This window comes from Halichoerus grypus, chromosome X (genome assembly GCF_964656455.1).
Source record: "Halichoerus grypus chromosome X, mHalGry1.hap1.1, whole genome shotgun sequence".
In the NCBI taxonomy this organism is placed as follows: domain Eukaryota; kingdom Metazoa; phylum Chordata; class Mammalia; order Carnivora; family Phocidae; genus Halichoerus; species Halichoerus grypus.
The window spans coordinates 128,782,337-128,798,140 of NC_135727.1; the positions used below are offsets into that span (position 1 = coordinate 128,782,337).

The 15,804-nt window shown below is 40.0% G+C and overlaps 1 long non-coding RNA gene across 1 annotated transcript; it reads right to left on the minus strand.

Annotated features, from left to right (window-relative positions):
• Positions 1 to 3,460: 3,460 nt before the first annotated feature.
• LOC118550155 (uncharacterized) lies at positions 3,461 to 15,792 on the minus strand. The gene is made up of 3 exons (XR_004924423.2): positions 15,092 to 15,792; positions 14,427 to 14,476; positions 3,461 to 3,877 (listed from the first exon to the last, which is right to left on the minus strand). It is a non-coding gene; the product is annotated as an uncharacterized LOC118550155 (long non-coding RNA).
• Positions 15,793 to 15,804: the final 12 nt, after the last annotated feature.

Sequence of the window (15,804 nt, forward strand, 5' to 3'; positions counted from 1 at the left end):
AAACCCAACATACTATTCTACATTCTATTGTGTCTTTTCCAAGTCACATAAAACCAAGACATCACATCATTCTGGCAAATCACTGCCAAAATATCTCCCCAAGAGATACCTTGCCTTTCAATGTCTTCCTATTTCTGATTTATTAATCATGAAGACCAACAGGAAATAGTCTCATTACTTAAACACATAGAAATACGCTATGGATTCATTAGACATTCCAATGCACTGAAGCCACGGCCCCCGTCCTCAAGACGACCAAAGATGTTTATTGTGTATAACATTGAAGCACGTCCTCTCACTGCCGTTAAGAATGCCAAGACGAAATTAATGTTCCAAGGAGGGCAGCATATAATTAGTCCCTTTAAGTTCACTTAACCAGCACAAAATAAATCCTCCCTTCAATTATGTTAATGAAAACACTAGGGGATCAAACATCCAGACTTTGCAAGGAAACCTCATCACAGCAGAGGATTGTCACCACCTCCTCAAGGCCTGTTGGCCCCTTCAGAGTTTCCCAGCAATACCGACATTAATTTTGCTTTTGGTAACAAGTCCTTTCCGGCTGCCCTGGGTTGGCATCAACCTGCTATCTATCTTTTGAAACCATTCACGGAGAAAGCAAAATAAGTTCCTGACTTTGAAAGAATGGCCATCTTTGGGGTTTGTTTGAAACCAACATAAAATGCGGCTCTTCTTCCCAAATCGTTGCTAATACCGACATACCGATGTTAGCGGATGCTTGGTTTGACCCTCCGATTCTCCTCATCTGGTCATTGCACGTAAAACCAGCTGCCGTGAGTACTGGCTGCCAATCCCACAAAGATTCATTCCTCTCCAGAAACGGGTCCTTTGGGGTTTCCAACCTTGGGGCTATTGACATTTCAGCCTGGATAATCCATGCTTGTGGGGGTTTTCTGTGCATTATATGACGTTTAACAGGATCCCTGTGTTCTACTCACTCAATGCCAGTAGCATCTTCAGTGCTGACAACCAAAAGTGTCTTCACATATTGCCAAATGTCTGCTAGTAGGCAAACACATCCTTGGTTTAGAAATGGTGTCCTCGGCTGATGAGAGCTGCATTGCCTAGAAGTGCCTAAGAGGTCGCTCCTCTCTCTGCTGGGTTAGCCCCTAACCAATGACTATTGAATAAGAGGACACAAAGCTCTGAGCCCTCCCTCAGACCCAGAGCTCCCTGTAGGAATAGGATGAGGCTGGACTCCAGCTGAAACACCCACTTGGCTTAACTGCTTCCCCTGTCCTACTGGCTTGCCTTACCCTCTTCCAAGCTTTTCTTGGGAAGACACTACCCTCTCAATAAATCACCCACCTCAGGTGCTGCTTTTAGGGAATTCAGGCCAAGAGAGCAAACTCTTTCAACATGTTTATGTTCCTCTTTCTCCTCTTCATCTTTATCATCATCATCATCACCCTCATCATCATCACCATCATCATCATCATCCTCACTATCATCTTAATAGGCTCTGTACCCCAGATAGTACATCACATATTTTGCTCGTGTCAATTCTCATCCACCTATCATCCCTACATATGAGAACAGGCAACATCAGAAGGATAGAAAAACTCGCCCACAGGCTTATGGCTGATCCATGACAAATAGGAAGTGCATTAGATCTACATATTTGAGAAATAATTCTGGACATAAGCACTGCAAAACAGCATTGCAAACTCTAAAGGGCCCTACCCATTGGTCATTAATTTTGGCACTGGACAATACAGGTGCAGATTTTGTTACAAATGAATTGCACACAGTATTTCCTACAAATATGGTCACTACTTTGGTCATTCCTGACCATTTAGGTTCAAATAGTATGCAGAGACTGTTTCTAAAGACCAACATCCATTTCAGGACAGAAGCAGAAATGATCCAAGTACATGTATTATACATGCATTACCGTCTCTGTGTGTGCGTGTGCGCTCACGTGCATGCATACTAAGATGGCCTGAGAAGTCAGCAAGGGGCTTGTGGTCACACCTGAAAACACACTAGTATCCATAGAGCTGAAATTCACCCTAGTGCCCATTTTTCCACAGTCAGAAACTCCAAGCTGGTGGTTTGCAGAAAGATCTCCCAGTAATTAGTTTTATAGGCTGAGCTGAACTTTCTGTTTGCTTTTGTGGTATGCGAGAGGTCTCAAGGTACATGATAAATCTTGACGTTCTGGTTTACAACACCCTAATTTGATTCACCGATGTAGAAGTTCCCTCCCTTGAATGAGGAAAATAAATGAAGGCTGAAGTCCCCTTCTTTCTTATTTTTATTTGCAGGGTCATCTCCTGCTGTAAGACCCACGGACATCCGGAGTAAGTGACTCGTTCGGTTTCTGCAATAAGCAAGCTCTTTGTATTTCTAAACTCTAAACAACCTCCTGTGCTCATTTGTCACTGTTCCTGGACCAGCATATTTCTGTCTGTTCGGTGCCACATTTGATCTGATACTACTATATCTTTATTTTGGGAAGGAGATTTTTTTTTTTTAACGACGAGAGATAGAATTATAGCATAAACCATTGTAACTCAGGCCATTCTTTCAAGACTATAGTATTCTATGTTCAAATCATCCAATCTGGAATATAATTTCTCATGGTCAAAATTGGATAGAACTCTGTTAGCCTCCAGGTAGATGTTAGTCCTGCAAGGCAACGCCGGCAGTCTGGAAAGATTGCATTTTATTTACTGGATAGCGAGCCATGCCAACGTTGCCCGAAAGAGTCATTTACCATTGCCTCATAAATAAATCCCGCTGCTCCTTTCCCCAAGGCAGCGTCTGCAGAGGGAGGGGGCAGAGGGGGAAGCTGCTCAGTCACCCGTGAATCACAGCTCACTCCCCAATGAAACCCTGCCCTTTGGGGCTCCTAGTGAACCCCCTGTTTGTTCCCTCTGCCAGAGCATCTCAAAAGGGGGCACATTGCTCCCTACCAGAAGGGGGACTGTTCTCCCTGTGTCTACGTTGGCTGCAAAGACAGCTGAGTGTCACTCCCATTGGCTTCTTGGTGCACCACATCCCCTGTGGTTTTGGTAAGAATGCTTCAAACACTCTCCAAAATGGGTGGAAATGTTTCCTGGAATACATTTGTGCTGAAGAAAGAGACAATCATTTCAAGAGTGAATTGCCTATATGTTCCTGACATTCATATAGCTGATGAATAGATGTATAGATGAGAGATGATAGATAGATGATGATAGATAGATGATAGATAGATAGATGATAGATATAGGGATGGATGGATGGATGGATGATGGATGGATGGATAGAGATGATAGATAATAATAGATAGATATAGGGATAGATGGATGGATGGATGATGGATGGATGGAGATGATAGATGATAGATAGATGATATATATATATATATAATTGTATGTCACCATTAAATATTTATAATTCCATAACATAATATACTTAAATTTCTATTATATGCTTTAATTCTTGAGATAATCAGTTAAGAATCAAAAAGCCATATAATTAACTGACATTCCTAGAAATTACAATTTGGGGTAGATTTAAAACTTGCCTTTCATGAAACAAAAAGATTTTTGGTGTTTTTCAAAAATACGTTATGTCATTTTTCAGACATAGACACAGATGGAAGTTCTTCTCAATAGGCAGGTGGCATTAGGAGTATAGAGTGTGAATGGTGGCCCAATCCCAGGAAACAAGGACACTTGTGAAACTCATCTTGAAAACTCCTTTACAAAGCTGAGGCAAATGACCCATGCAACGTCTGGACAGAAATGTACACGTGGGCCTGTTTTCTGTCCTCGTTTATCTTTTCAAAGATTCTTCTTTCCTCTCCTCTGTCCCTTCTCCTACACCTCTTCTCTTTTCCTTTCTTTCCTTCCTTCCTCTTCATCTCCTAGGGAAAAGAGAATGTAAAAGTGCATTAGGTGCGTTGAATTCCTTTTGAGGGGGAAAAAATCCATTTTTTCTTTGTCCTGTTTTAATAGATTTCATGGGCCCATTCATGTTCTCCCACGCTGGGGCAATGGTGGGAAGTACATGGTGTTCCCTGCAGGTGACTCTCCCAAGGAAAAGCATAGTGCTGAGCATGTTGTTTGCAGCGTCTGAAATCAACCTCATGGAAGATGGTGAACAGCCAGGGAATATTTTCTGTAAAACTAAAATCCATCCAAGTTGTACAATTAGCCAACAATTAAAATATGATTATCTGTGGGATCAATTTTCATTGCCACGGTGCACATTTACACCGTTTCTCAAGAGGATCATATGTCGTTAGCCTTTCCAGAGTGGGGTTGGAACTCAGGGGTCATAGAATCATGACAATACTAATCTATGAAGAAGCATATGTGTATCTAGTGAGCAAAGAGACATTTCTCAAAAGCTACCACTCCGATGCCTTGAGTATTTTTGTTAACGTGGCACTCCTTGGCTAAGGCAAATAAGGAAGTGGGTTTGAAATACAGCTCTTACATCTGAGCTGAACAAATATATCACGAAGAAAGAAAGCTGGCACCTTCCCTGTCCTGCCCTCCAGGAGCACTTTCTGCTTTAGAACAGAAAACAAAACAGTGACGCCTTTCAGTTTATTTGGGGCTCAAAGACATAGACTTTATAAAATAGACCCCTCCAAGCAAAGTGTGGAGACAGACAGACAACACCCTGGCTCCCAGGAGACATTGGGTTCTCTCTGAGCCCTGCCCCCATGCTTCTTGGTATCTGGAGGCAGACAGCTTCAAAGAGGGTAACGGTGAGTGTTCTCTGATGTTCCCAAGAACACACCTGCTCAATAGATCTGTTCTGGGCTTGCACTGTTCTTTTTTTTTTTTTTCTTAAGATTTTATTTATTTATTTGAGACAGAGAGAGACAGAGCACAAGTGAGAGAGGGGCAGAAGCAGAAGGAGAAGCAGACTCCCTGCTGAGCAGGGAGCCCCACACGGGGCTTGATCCCAGGACCCCAAGATCATGACCTGAGCCAAAGGCAGATGCTTAACCGACTGAGCCACCCAGGCGCCCCATACATTGTTCTTATGCATCTTGTCCGTTGGATCATTAGGTTGGGAAAATGTCTCAAATTTTCTAACGAAGTAAAACAAATATATTTCGATTCACTGATAATAAATCCTTGAGTGGGCACACTAAGGATTAGAAATATTCTCAGGAGATGAAAAGTCTGGTGTCACATACAGAGAGCTTGGCTTGAATAGGTGTCAAAGGGCGCAGAAAGCTGGGTGCACATGGACATCTCATGTGTGTCTCATGCTTCAATATTGAACGGTGTGTTGAGTTCCAGATGGAAACATAGCAGCGATATTTTCTCTCAGCTGAATTTTATGCTGAGCCAAATGCATGCAACAGATACATCTGAGTGTATGCTTAGGTTCTTCCTCATCCTGCTGTGGCTGCAGGGGCTCCCTCCTCCATGGGACCCCAAGGCTCCGGGGAACATGGGCTGGAGAGCACTGGTGTGGGAAGATGGTCCCAGTGAGGGCAAGCACAGCTGGATTTAAGTAAGAGCCCCCACGGACCAACCCCCGAGTCCCAACTTGGTCAATTCTCTGTTTCCTTGCCCGTAAAACCGGCATAATAATGTCTCCAAGAGTTACAGGAAGTATAGAATGAGATGACGCATATAAATGCTTGGCTCATAGCAGACCCTTCATCAATAACTATTGGTTTAGTTTAACTTGGCACTTCAGGTCTTCCTCCCATCACTAAGGTCATATATCCTTCCCCGACCACACCTTGAAATCCATCCCTGTGCACATCCACCCAACACAGGAAAGGCTCTTCCTGAAGAGCTCCCCAGCTTGTGAACAATTTGGGATTAGCCCTAATATTCTCTCCATCTTTCTGTTTGACACATTCCAGCAGGATGTAAATGCTCAGTATCTGTGGTTAGAATGCAATTGTCTCCTATTATTCACAAGACTACGGTCTCCTACAAGCACAAGGGTGCTTCCTCATCGCACTCATGCACTGTAAACATATGTATATAAGCATATATTATATATAATGTATATTAATACATCTATTCATATGTATTACACATAAACATATATTTATGTATATAAGTATACAAATATTTTTATGTTGTGATGTCTACAATATGTATTATGTACAAAATATACTTAAACGTATATGCAAAAATATATACAACACATATAGACATACATCCTAGACGTGACAGGCACTGAACATCTGTGTCCTCTAGTCTGGCCTTTTATTTTATTGACCTTTTCGAATAGCAGGGTTTTGCTTTCATTGATTTTTCTCTGTTGATTTCCTTTTTCCAAGTTCATTGATTTCTGCTTTCGTCTTTATTATTTCTTTTCTTCTGCTAGCTTTAGACTTAAATTGTTCTCTTGTTCTGGGTTCCTAAGGCAGGAACTTAGATTATAGATTGTCGATCTCTCTTCTTTCCTAAAGGATGCACTGAGTGGTAAAAATTTCCCTGTAAATACTGTTTTCACAGCATCTCACGAATTTTGATCAGGTTCCCTTTCCTTTTGACTTACTTTTAATATTGTAAAATTTTTCTTGAGCTACTTGTCTTTGGGCTAATGTGTTTTTCAGAATAGTGTTCTTTACTCTCCAAATATTTTGGGATTTTCCAACTACCTTTCTTTTGTTGATTTCAAGTTTAATTCCTGTTATTTTCTGAAAACATACTCTGCATGACTTCTGGTATTTTAAGTTTGTTAGGGAGTGTATTATGGCCCAGGGTGTGGTCTATCTTGGTGAATGTTCCATTTGAATTTGAAAATAATGTGTATTTTGCTGTTGGTGGACAGAGTATTCTATAAATATCAATTAGATCAAGTTGATTGACAGTCTTGTTTAGGTCAAGGACATTTTTACTGACTTCGTGCCTGTTTATCAGTTACTAAAAGAGGGGTGTTGAAGTTCTCCAATTATAATAGTGGATTTGTCTATTTTTTCTTGCAGTTCTGTGAATGTTTGTTTGTGTATTTTGATGTTCTTTTGCCCAGCACATGCATAATAAATGCTTTTACATCTTCCTAGAGAATTGTCCTCTTTGTCATTGCATAATGCATGTCTTTACCCTTGACAATTTTCCTTGCCCTGAAGTATGCTTTGTATGAAATTAATACAGCTACTCCAGCTTTCTTTGGGTTGTTTCGTGGTATATCTTCCTCCCTTAACTTTGATCTTATCCATGTCTTTATACTTGAATTGAGCCTCTTAGAGACAACCTATTTTGAGTCTTATATTATCCACTCTGATAATTTCTGTCTTTTAATCCTATGTTTAGACCATCCCCATTTCAAGGGATTACTTATGTAGTAAGATTAATATCTACCATATTTATAAATATTTTCATTATACTTGTTCTTTCTTTTTCCCCTATTTTTCCGTCTTCTCTGGTTTAAATTATGCATTTTGTAGAATTTCTATTTATCATCCCTTACAGTATTAATTATAATTCTTTTAAAAATGTATTCTTTTCCTTAGAATTCTCAATATACCTTTTAAACTAATTCATATCCACCTTCAATAATCATTGAATCATTTCATGTACAGTGAAAGCAACTTATAATAAAGTGTCCCTAATTCCTCTCTTCTCCATTACAACATTGCTCTAATTTATTACATTTATCTGTATGTTGAAATCACCCAATATAGTGTTATAATGACAAGGAGTTATCTATTAGCTCAATTAAGCACAAAATATTAAGATATTTTATTCTACCTTCATTTTATTCCCTATCTGAAGCTTTCCTTCCTTTATCAGATCCAAAGATCCTGTTTATATGATCGATATAATTTCCTTCACCCTATCAATATTTCTGGCAGAGTAGGTCTGTGGCAATGGATTTCTTCAGCCTTTGTTTCTACGAGAAAATCTATGTCTCCTTCATGTTTAAAGGATCATTTCACTGGACATAGAATTTTATGTTGGGGATTGTTTTCTCTCAACACTAAATATGTCACTCTGTCTCTTCCTGCTTTCGTGATTTCTGATGGGAAATCCACTTAAATTCTAGGAGCTCATGAACTCGAGCTGTCATTCTCTTGCCCCCAGCTCCTCCTGAACCATATATATGGAGGAGCCTGAGAAGGAAGGATGCCCTGCTTCAGAGAAACAAAGCAAATAGTGAGCGGCCCTGCCTTAGGTAAGTGACGTGGCCGCGTTTCTGTGGATGGGGCTGGAGGGGAAAACAGAGCTGACGCTGTTGACAAAAGACAGGCGGGTGAATGTCTGACATCTGCATCGGGTGGTGCAGCCTGAACTGCGTGAGCACATCTCTCTGTGTGTGTATAGCCTAATGTTTGTCTCTATATACCTAAATCTGCATCTCATCTCAGGTTGCTACAGAATCCTTAATGGAATAGCATCACTAATTTTAAGCAGCGGGATGATAATATCGTTTGGGTCGGGAAAGTAAATATAGAACAAAAGCCAATGTTTCCACAAGACTTACAGAAACAAGGGCCAGTGCCGGGGAAATGAGCTAAAATAGCCCTTCCAGAGTGACTTGCTTGTGTTTTCCAAAATGCTCCGGGTTGATTCATTAAGGAGCCTTTGAACCAGAAGTGGCCACAAGGAAGAAAGTTCTTGTGTAAGTCATGTAATTATTAATCAAACTGGAACATGTTACTGGTGGAGCAAAAACGATTTAGAAGGAATCCATACCCATAGATTTTCTCCTGAACCCCCCCCCCCCCCCCATGCAGCGAACAGGCCAGCAGGAAGTTGCTTGAGCAATCAAGGCTTCCTTTACTCTTTCCTGGTCTGCACGGGAGATAGTGACAGGCTTCCGACGCGAAATCCTAAAAATCTTTGCAGTTTCCGGAGGCATTGAAGGAAAGCCCCCTAAGAGCCCGAGCAAAGCCAGCTTCCTGATATTTGGAAGCCTGGCCCCATCGTGGAAGGAAGGTCAGACAGGATAATTACTTACCCCTAAGAAAGTGAAGTTGTTGGATTCCAAAGAGCCCGCAAAGCTATTTGTATCCGTGAGCTGCTTGATAGCGCCTTTGCTATCAGAAGGGCACTCTGATTTTTATCAACAGTGTACATTTCTCTCCTATCGGCTTCAGACCCCAGCCCTTATCTCTGATCCCTGACATTGACTAAGAAAGTCCCAGAGAGTGGCCAACAATGGAAACAATTTATATTCTTCAAAGAATGCAAAAGTATTTGATTCTATCTGGACCTGCAGACAGAGGCTTAAAAATGAAGTTCGTGTAATATTACAGATCTTCCTTAACTGCCCTCCATTTGTCAGTTTTCGATTATTTTTAAAAAATAACCTTCTAAATAAATGTTTAGGTTAGGCAGATAATGACCTCGGTGTGGGTACTTAGTCATTTTTTTTAGTGTAACCACCAACTGCATTCACAAGGAGACCTTAAAATTCTACTAACACACATGGAGATGATCTTTATCCATAAACATCGTAAATGAACACAAAGGGCGCACAAATCATCTTTGCCAGGCTTTTCCTGCCTAGCGTATTCGAATGTCCTTCACTGCCCTTGTAATCCATGGACCTTTTATAATGAACAAAAGGAAAATCGATTCAAAATTTGGTGAAAAGCAGTACCTCTAAAGCACATTTCTGTACAAGAAAGACCTACTTTGAACTCTGGTCTAGATATTTACGTATCAAAGTATGAAAATGATCTAGCAACAATTAGACAATTTGTACATGAGTAGGTGATGACATGCAGTGTGAAATGAGGGACAGAGAGAAGTTAACAGTACCTGATGTACTGAAGCCGCTATGTGTCCCGGTGATGGATTTGATGGTGTTTATGGAAAATCTGCTGGGTGGATGGAGACATCTATATATGCTTATTTATTTTTCAGTTCGTGTGAACGACAATTAGAATTTATAGGTATGTGCGTATGTGTCTTTATATATATTTATATACTATGTATCTATATGTATCTGTAATCTATATCTGTAATGTGTATCTATAATGTTTATCTATAATCTACATACCTATTACCTTTTTATCTGTCTACCGAGTGCTTAAGCTCTAGAATATCAGATGAGAATATTTGCTGGTAATTTCCCAAGACCAAGAGCCGTGTATGGTCATGTATATCCAATAGATGCTTATAGAATGAAAATTTTTGCCATGAAGGAAGAAATAAATGAATAAAGAGATCACCATTAAGACAAGAATCTTCTTGTCACCAAAGATTAGTATTCAATAGAAATTAAGTGGGGAAAATCACCCATGGAAAGTAAAGATAAATTTGAAGACACATCACAGCAATGTTATTTATAAAATACTTATGGTGGCCTATGTGTGTTTCTTGCATTATTTGCCTAGAACGTGACAACAAGTGTGTATGCCTGCATCTGATTTTGTTTAAAATAGAAATAATTTGGTACCACCTGAACAACATACATAACAATTTCACTGGTGTGTAGTCGTCATTAAATGCTCCTTCAATTTTTACTTGAAACTTGATTTCCTGCTTCACTTTTTCCCCAGTACAACTTCTAACAGCAATTTTAATCCAATCACGACATGTCCAATAAGTTGCTAATTATAGGTATATGTTGATCAAATAATCTGTCCTTTAAAATCCTATAATGTATCCTTTTCATAACTTATAAAACTCATCAAGAAGCAGAAAACATTTACCAAGCCCTAACTCCTCGGTATAAGTTCTGTTGAGAAATTTTGTTTGATCAGTGTGTGTTCAAAAAAACACATATACAACTATCATCAGACTAAACAATGAGAAGGAATACATATTATAAGTATTTTGTTTCCTGCAGAAATTAAAACTGTTCTTTAAGAAATATTTTAATTAATAGTTGTGTGTCTTGGAAGAAAGCCTTGCATGCTAATCCTAAAAAAAAAAAAAAATGATCACCATGAAGATACTTGATATAGGAATCCTGTGTTACTATCGGGAACTGGGAATCTGTGAAACAGAACTTAAAATGAAAGTTGAAAGGCAGCAGGGAGGAAGGAAGCGGGGAGAATAAAACGTAGAGAGCAGATGGACAGAACCAATGGTACCATCCTTCCAGAGCAAAGCGATGCGTGAGGCAAGAGCATTCTACTCGAATTTGGTGTGACTCCTGGTGGGTAGCCCGTGGGAAAGACCTGGATTTCCAGAGAAGCTCTGCCCCTTGCTAGTTGTGTGATTGGGCAACTGCTGGGCATTTTTAGTCTGTTATCCATGCAGAAATGAAGAGAGATCTCTCCCTCTCATAGTTGATATGTTGGTGCAATGGGACCTTTTCATGGTACCTGGAAGACTGACCGCCTTTCAATTATTGCCAACCATGTTTTAGTCCCTTACGTCCTCTCCTTATATTTTAGAAACTGGGATTTGGTTGAACCAAAATATTACCCATTTGCTGTACAAAGAGGTTCCTGTTGTCCTCATTTTGCATACTTTTCTCTCTTGGCACAATGTGATAAGTGTTTCTAAATAAAACTGCCCTTGTTTTAAATCCACAGTGTGGGTAATCCTATCAGATAAAGCAAGGAGGGAGTAAGAGTGTTCTTAAGCCCCAATATAGTTTTCAGTGTCTCTAAATAACTTCATTCGATTTCATGAAATAATTATTTTATATATATAGTCTTCATTTCTCACCTTTCTTGACTATAATTGTTTGGAGGCTACTAGCTTTGTCTCTGCCACACGAATATTTCTAAATACATTAAGTCATTTTTTTAAAATATGTATTTACATGAAGAAATATTTAGATTTGTCCAAAAAATAGTAGTGTGCTTTTTGTTCCCTTTCCTGTTCCTGTTTCAAAATGTTGAAATCATATCTGATTGAACTTTTACATTAATATTTTCAAAACAGTCCACATCCACAAGTCAATTCATCTAACATTTGGATAACTAATATGTGCAAAGTTCTGGTGAACAAACCTATAGCGATTGCGCCCTTCATGAGGTGATGTATAGTGAGGATGGTGTATGAGAATGATTAGTTTATAAATTGTAAAGATAGATATTTATACCAGAGATACTAAAGGAAGAAAGGAAGTCATTAACTAAACCTTAGAGGATGGAGGTATAGATTCTTAGAGATGTGGGCATTTTATCTGAAAAGTAGGGAGGAATGAAGATTTTTAATAGACAATGGGGCAAAGAAATTCTAGTGTAAGATAAATAGCATTAGCCAAGGCATCAAACACTAAAATTAAAAAGTTACGCACCCAACTTTTAATCTGCTTTATGTCTGGGGAGCAAAATCAGAGTTGAGTCAAGTTCTCAAAAGATGTTTATTGGTGTAATAAAATATCCTTATCCTAGTGCAAGGTGGGGATTGTCGCTAAGATTACAATGATTAATTACTAAAAATAGTTTTTTTTTTAATTTAAGGAGGTTCATCTAAAAAAAAAACAATAGAAGGAACAGATAGAGCAGGAGAAGGCAAAATTAATCAAAAAATGACACATCTGGAAGTAAACCAAATAGATCTATTGGGATGAAAAACCACAGATCTTATTTTAAAAATATATACCTTGATCATCAGAATTAAACATACATAAGAAATATGTAAGAAAGAGTCAGTAAATTTCATACACTTGGGGGCAGGGAAAGAAAAGATTATCATGAAGGAATTGATAAAGAATGGCAGCCACCATTCTACTCTCTGTTTCTATGAGTTGGCTTTTTTCAGACCCCACATATAAGTGAGATCATGCCATGTTTGTCTCTCTGTCTGACTTACCTCATTTAGGGTAATATCATCAAGGTCCATGCATATTGTTGCAAATGGCGGGAGGAGATCCAGTGGAAGCAGAGATGATCTGAGAACTCCAGAGCTGTTCTTTCTTACCGTATGAGGACAAGCTCTGGCCAGACCTACATGCATTCACTCATCTATGTAATGAAGTCCCATTACTCACTCAGAAGGGAGCCATTTTCCTTATGAAACATCTCCAGTTTCTACTCACACAGTTACGTACCCTATGGATGAATGTCCTATAAATTCCTAGAGCCCAGGTTTGTTTTCCATAAGCAATTCTATCCAAGCTAGGTACACCCTCCCCAAAGCATTCCATACATAGAGACTTTCCCTCTGACAAATTACAATAGAGTGCTTGCCACCCTTTTTCTTATCAGCATGTTTTCCAGGAGATTTGACCAGTTTATCTTCCTTCTTTCTTTACCAGGGAAGAGAAAGGATGGATTACAGATCCCTTACTTATCATTTCCTTCCTACTGCTAGTAATAAGCAGTCACACAGAGTGGTTCTCAAGTGGTGTTTTCCAGAACCCGGATACCATGTAGAGGTTCCTCACGGTGTCAGCTTGGTAATTCCTTCTGTGATCTATTATAGGTACCGGGCTTCTGCATGTGGTTCAGCAGGACTCAAGGATTTTCAGGCTCAAAAAGTCATGCCATCTTTGAAGAAAATACAAATGTTTTCCTCTGTGAAAGGCAAAATCTGTCCATCATATACAGCCATGGTTGAAGGAAATGTTTTGTGGAGCATTTAAAAGATTCAGACCATTGGTCTGAAATGGAATGCTTATGCTTTGCTTTCATAACTCTACATTCTTTCTTGATTTCTGCAACTATTATTATTATTATTTTGATGGCATAGTTTCTGTTTGAAGGCCACCTGACTTGAGACCGAGGAAGAGTTAATGTTTCAGTTTGAGTCTGAAGAAACCAGTGTCCCAGATCTAAGGCATTCAGACAGGGGAATTCCCTCTTACTCATGGGAGAGACAGCCTTTATGGTCGATTCAGGCCTTCAACTGGTTGGGTGAGGCCCACCCAAGTCAGGGAGAGCAGTCTGCTTTACTCAGTCTACCAATTCACATGTTCACATGTGATCTTAGCACAATCATCCCAAAACAGCCTTATGGACAAACCCAGAATGATGTCTGACCAAATATCTGGGCACCCCATGGCCCATTCAAGTTGATGCATCAAGTTAATCATCACCGTTACTATTAAATTTTATTACAAATGTTTTACTTTAGGCCAAAAGGGAAATGATGTGCACTGTTGATTCCTTGGTCCCAGTTCTTCCACGGATAGAAAATATTTTTTCCAAGGAAATGGAGCAAAGAGAAACAAAAGTACTCCATATATATTCATTGACTGTCCATAGTATATTATTTCATCTGTAGTTGTAGAAAATATCAGAATGGAAAGCGAGTTGCCTCTTTAAACACCAAGCAACCTCCTATGCTAATTTAAGGCCATTTCATGGCCTGACCATTCCCCACAAGGATCTGAAGACTGGTCACTTACTTCATGGTTATTAATGTTGAAATAGGCTCCAGACCCACCCTGGGCTGTTCGAAGGATTAGCCCTAAGTACCAGGAAGACTTTTCCCAAACGTTTCCCACCTGATTATCTAAAGCTAAGAAACACGCAACCTATTCACTATGTCAATCACCAAGACAAAAGAAGTTCTAGCAGTCTTCGACCAAAGCTACCCATAACTTGGTTGAATTCATGTTACTCTTACCAAAACTGTCTTCCAGGTATCCAGGCTCCAAGGTAGCTTGACAGTTAGTTCTGAGGAAGGAGAAAGAGAGAGGTCTAAGTGGCAGGAGATATATGTGTTCCTTGTTGAGATCATTAGCCTTTGCTGCAAGAGCCCTTTCAGTCCCACATAACAGGATCCACCTGACACCAGCCCAATGGGGCCGTCTGTTCCTTCCATCGATGGCAAAGGAACCCTTCCCTTGCATCACCTCTGCTGCCGCAATGTCATCAACCTTGGCAAATAGCTTCACCTCTTTTGTACTACCCTTCAGATTTTTTCTTTCTTCCTCGTTTTAATCCACAATGTACACACGTCACATTAGTTTAGTGTTTCCACATCATTTATTATTGAAGACTATGTCATGCATTTTTGATTAGTGATTTCCATTTCTTTTTTTTTTTTCACACTCTCAGTCTGAGCTGTGGTTTTTTCTTTTTTTTTCACCCCCCTTACATTAGTCATTTTCTGACATTTCCCCTGAGGCCAAAACTTCATTTTCCAATTCTTTCTTGCTGGGATTTCATTTTCTGCTGGTTTAGCTTCCCTTAAACCATAAAATAAAATTTAATTTTTAAAACCTGACCTGTGTCTATGATTTCTTCCATCCCGCGTGCTTCGTTACGTGCTATCCTAGAATAACATACCTTCGGCTGGATTCCATAGTTGGGGAGCATCTGCTTGGATAATTAGGAAGAATGGTCATTTCTATTCCATAACACTGTTGAAAGGAAGCTATTCGTGTGGGAGCAAAAGTTGCGACGCATCCAATTACTCGACACAGTAAAACGTGTTTTTAGGCACAGTAAAAATGTGCCTAATGCATGTCCAATGAACATTTTCCCATGCACGCCAGTGAATGTATCTATCAGGCTGCACGTGGATTTTGGGCTTTACAACGTATGCTCCTCCCTTCTGGGTTAGCTCTGGTACCTGGAGCCATGTCCGTCTCCTGCTCATTGGAACCCTTCAGGGGCCGTGAGCAAGGGACATCGGCTTGCCCAAGGACTGTTCTTGGCTGACAGGAGCCGCTATATCTCAGCAGAGACTGTGGAATCTCCATCATCCGGTTGCTCCCGTAGAAATCTGGATCGTCCTCACTTTTGTTGCTGCTTGCTTACCTCCCCAGCCTGGAAGTCCTGCACCGAGCCTCGTGCTCTGTGATCCACAGGGGTACCTGCCCTGTCCTTAATGAGCAGCCTCGTTGTAGAACAGCCCCGTGGACACCGGTAAAGAGTCATCGGATCAGGGAACAAAGGGTCCCCGTCTGTTCTCCACATTTCGGATTTCACTTAAACAAATGATCCCTGGTGCTAAGGCAGTTTCTTTTTCCTGCCATTCTGGAGCGGTGAGCTATTTT